At 39.9% G+C, this 4,179-nt stretch overlaps 1 pseudogene; it reads left to right on the forward strand.

Moving 5' to 3' along the window:
* Positions 1-3,017: 3,017 nt before the first annotated feature.
* Positions 3,018-3,117, forward strand: LOC127133916 (uncharacterized; annotated as a pseudogene).
* The last annotated feature ends 1,062 nt before the right edge of the window (positions 3,118-4,179 follow it).

The following is a 4,179-nucleotide window of genomic DNA, read 5'->3' on the forward strand; positions in this document are numbered from 1 at the left end:
CCTTTCTTTGTCCTAAAACAGCACCTACAGCATAATCACTGGCATCGCACATTATTTCGAATGGTTCATTCCAGTCTGGTGTCTGCATAATGGGTGTGGAGATCAATGCTTGTTTAAGAGTTTGAAATGCTTTTAAACAGTTATCGTCGAATATGAATTCAGCATCTTTCATCAACAGTCCGGTTAAGGGTTTAGTTATCTTAGAGAAGTCTTTGATGAATCGTCGGTAAAAACCGGCGTGTCCTAAAAAGCTTCGTACTTCTCTCACGGTTCTTGGGGGTTGAAGATTTTCGATTACCTCTATTTTGGCTTTGTCTACTTCAATTCCTCTGTTCGAGATGATGTGTCCTAAAACAATTCCTTCTTGTACCATAAAGTGGCACTTTTCCCAATTAAGTACTAAGTTTACTTTTACACATCGCTCCAGAACTCTTTCCAGGTTTTCAAGGCATTCTTCGAAACTTTGTCCGTATACAGAAAAGTCATCCATGAATACTTCCATGATGTTTTCGAGAAAGTCGGCGAATATTGCCATCATGCATCTTTGAAAAGTTGCAGGGGCATTACACAGACCAAACGGCATTCGTCTATATGCGAAGGTACCAAAAGGGCATGTGAATGTTGTCTTTTCTTGGTCATCAGGGTGAATTGGTATTTGAAAGAAGCCTGAATAACCGTCTAAATAACAGAAATGTGAATGTTTAGCTAATCGTTCTAACATTTGGTCAATGAATGGTAAAGGGAAATGATCTTTTCGGGTTGCTTTGTTTAGTTTCCTATAATCAATGCACATTCTCCATCCCGATTCGATTCGTTTAGTTATAGTTTCTCCTTTTTCGTTTTCAATAACGGTTATGCCTCCTTTCTTGGGTACAACGTGTACAGGACTAACCCATTTGCTGTCAGATATAGGATATATAATACCTGCTTCTAATAACTTGGTTATTTCTTTCTTTACTACCTCACTTAGGATCGGATTTAGTCTTCTCTGGTGTTCCCTAGAGGTTTTACAGTCTTCTTCTAACATGATGCGGTGCATACAAATAGAAGGGCTTATTCCTTTAAGATCGGTGATGTGGTATCCTAGTGCAGTTGGATATTTTCTTAAGATATGTAGGAGTTTTTCTGTTTCGAGTCTTCCTAGATCTGCATTAACTATCACAGGTCGTTCAAGTTCTAAGTCTAGGAATTCATATCTCAGATTTTTGGGAAGTGTTTTCAAATCAGGGGTTGGTTTGTTAAGACACTGCGTAGGATCTGGTGTTATTGCTAGGCATTGTTTAGATTTGTCTTCTAAAAGATAGTCTGATGGTTTGTCTTCTCCTGACTCTGCTTCTTTTATGCATTCATCGATGATATCCATGAAGTAACATGTATCTTCTATTGCAGGTGCTTTCAAGAATTGGGAAAGAATGAATTCAATTTTTTCTTCACCTACTTTGAAGGTGAGTCGTCCTCGTTTTACGTCTATGATTGCACCGGCAGTTGCTAAGAATGGTCTTCCTAGTATAATAGGTGTCGTATCATCTTCTCTAATGTCCATAATTGTGAAGTCAGTGGGAATGTAAAACTGACCTATGCGTACGGGAACGTTTTCAAGGATTCCTACAGGATATTTGATGGAACGATCTGCTAATTGCACAGACATTTTGGTCGGTCTTAATTCTCCCATCTCCAGTTTCTTACATATGGATAAGGGCATAACGCTAATTCCGGCTCCTAAATCGCATAAGGCTTTGTCGATGACAAATTTTCCTATGTGACAGGGTATAGAGAAGCTACCCGGATCCTTGAGTTTAGGGGGCATGTTTTGGATTATAGCGCTACATTCGGCAGGGAGTGTAACGGTTTCGCTATCCTCAAGTTTCCTCTTATTAGAAAGAATTTCTTTTAAGAATTTAGCATATGAGGGCATCTGCGTGATAGCTTCGGTAAACGGAATTGTAACGTTTAATTGTTTAAGGAGATCAACAAATTTTCTAAATTGGCCTACATCTTTGGTTTTAACAAGCCTTTGAGGGTAAGGTATAGGTGGTTTGTAAGGTGGTGGAGGTACATAAGGTTCCTTCTTTTCTAGGGTTTCCTTATTACTCTCTTCCTTTTCCTTAGGTTCACTTTCCTCAGTGGATTTCTCAGGGTTTTGGTTTTCTATCCTTGGGTCAGACGGTCCTTCCACTTTCGTTCCACTTCTCAATATAATTGCATGAGCTTGGCTTCTCGGATTGGGTTGGGGCTGTCCAGGGAATGTACCAGTTGGTGCAGCGGTAGGTGCTTGTTGTTGAGCTACTTGAGATATTTGCGTTTCCAGCATTTTGTTATGGGTAGCCAAGACATCTACTTTGCTTGCTAGTTGTTTAAGTTGTTCGCCAGTGTGTATGTTCTGGTTTAAGAAATCTTTATTGGTTTGTTGTTGGGAAGCTATAAAGTTTTCCATCATGATTTCCAAGTTGGATTTTCTAGGGGTATTATTGTTAGGATTCGGTTTCTGATATCCTGGAGGTATAGATGGGGCTTGATTTGGAGACTGTCCAGGTGCGTATAAAGCATTATTACTCTTATATGAGAAGTTTGGATGGTTTTTCCAATTTGGGTTATAGGTATTCGAATAGGGGCTTCCTTGAGCATAGTTTACTTGCTCTGTTTGGATTCCAGTCAAGAGTTGACATTCCGCAGGAGTGTGGCCTTGGATTCCACAGACCTTGCAATTCTGAGTTATAGCAACCACGGCTGCTGGAGGTGATACGTTTAAACTTTCAATCTTCTGGACCAAAGCATCCACTTTTGCATTGACGTGATCAAGGTTACTTATCTCGTACATGCCAGTTTTCGGTTGAGGTTTTTCCACTGTTGTTCGTTCGGTTCCCCACTGATAGTGGTTTTGGGCCATGCTCTCGATAAGCTGGTAAGCATCAGCATAAGGTTTGTTCATTAGTGCACCACCTGCAGCGGCGTCTATTGTTAACCTTGTGTTGTATAAGAGACCATTATAAAATGTGTGAATTACTAACCAGTCTTCCAAACCATGGTGTGGGCAAAGTCTCATCATGTCTTTGTATCTTTCCCATGCTTCGAAAAGAGACTCGTTGTCTTTCTGTTTAAATTCGTTTATCTGGGCTCTTAACATAGCTGTTTTGCTTGGTGGAAAATATCGGGCAAGAAAAACTTTCTTCAACTCGTTCCATGTGGTGACTGAGTTGGAAGGAAGAGATTGAAGCCATCTTCTAGCGCTATCTCTTAATGAGAAAGGAAAAAGACGAAGTCGAATTGCCTCTGAAGTGACACCATTAGCTTTAACAGTATCAGCGTATTGGACAAATACGGATAAATGAAGGTTTGGATCTTCGGTAAGATTTCCAGAGAATTGGTTCTGTTGCACAGCCTGCAACAACGAAGGTTTAAGTTCAAAGTTGTTTGCTTCGATTGCGGGCGGAGCAATACTTGAATGCGGTTCATCTTGCGATGGAGCGGCGTAATCTCTAAGAGCACGAGCTGGTTCTGCCATCTCGGTTAAAGAAGGAAAATCTTTGAGATCAGGAAGGTCTATAGGAGGGAGATTGTTTTCAGCACGATATTCCCGAATTCGTCGTAAGACTCGGAGATATAGTTCGATATCGTTGATTCGTAAATAGAGCGGTTCGCCTTGAGAGCGAGTGCGTGGCATACAAATCAACGAAAGAAAGAAAATAGAAGAAAAAGAAACTTTAGGCTCTACAGCGTAACGGAAGAGTTACGATATCGATTGAATAAAAGTCCCCGGCAACGGCGCCAAAAACTTGATCGCTCGACTGGGTGAGTCGAGAATGGGATACAAACTGCAAGTGCACAGTTCTATCGCGTAGTTTTAAAAGATATCGATCCCACAGGGACTTATGAATCGATATACCGTTATCTAAAGTTACTACGTAAATCTAAGGTGAAGATGTTTGATTGTTTGGGGAAAAACTAAGAGCTAAACTAATGTCTAGATTGAATATTAATAAAACGGATATCGGTATGTAATTCGTCAAAACTAGGGAATCAAGTCTTTGTCGGTTTCTTGGTTTTAAAATGAATCGTTTCGGTTAACTTTATTGGTTAAAGGTTCTATCTCAAACTCTCGCTCTGTTGAATAAACCATGATTTTATATTAATGTTGCTGTCACTTATAATTAAGTCAAAAACCATATTTTGAAAACAATA

This window comes from Lathyrus oleraceus, chromosome 3 (assembly GCF_024323335.1).
Source record: "Lathyrus oleraceus cultivar Zhongwan6 chromosome 3, CAAS_Psat_ZW6_1.0, whole genome shotgun sequence".
In the NCBI taxonomy this organism is placed as follows: Eukaryota; Viridiplantae; Streptophyta; class Magnoliopsida; order Fabales; family Fabaceae; genus Lathyrus; species Lathyrus oleraceus.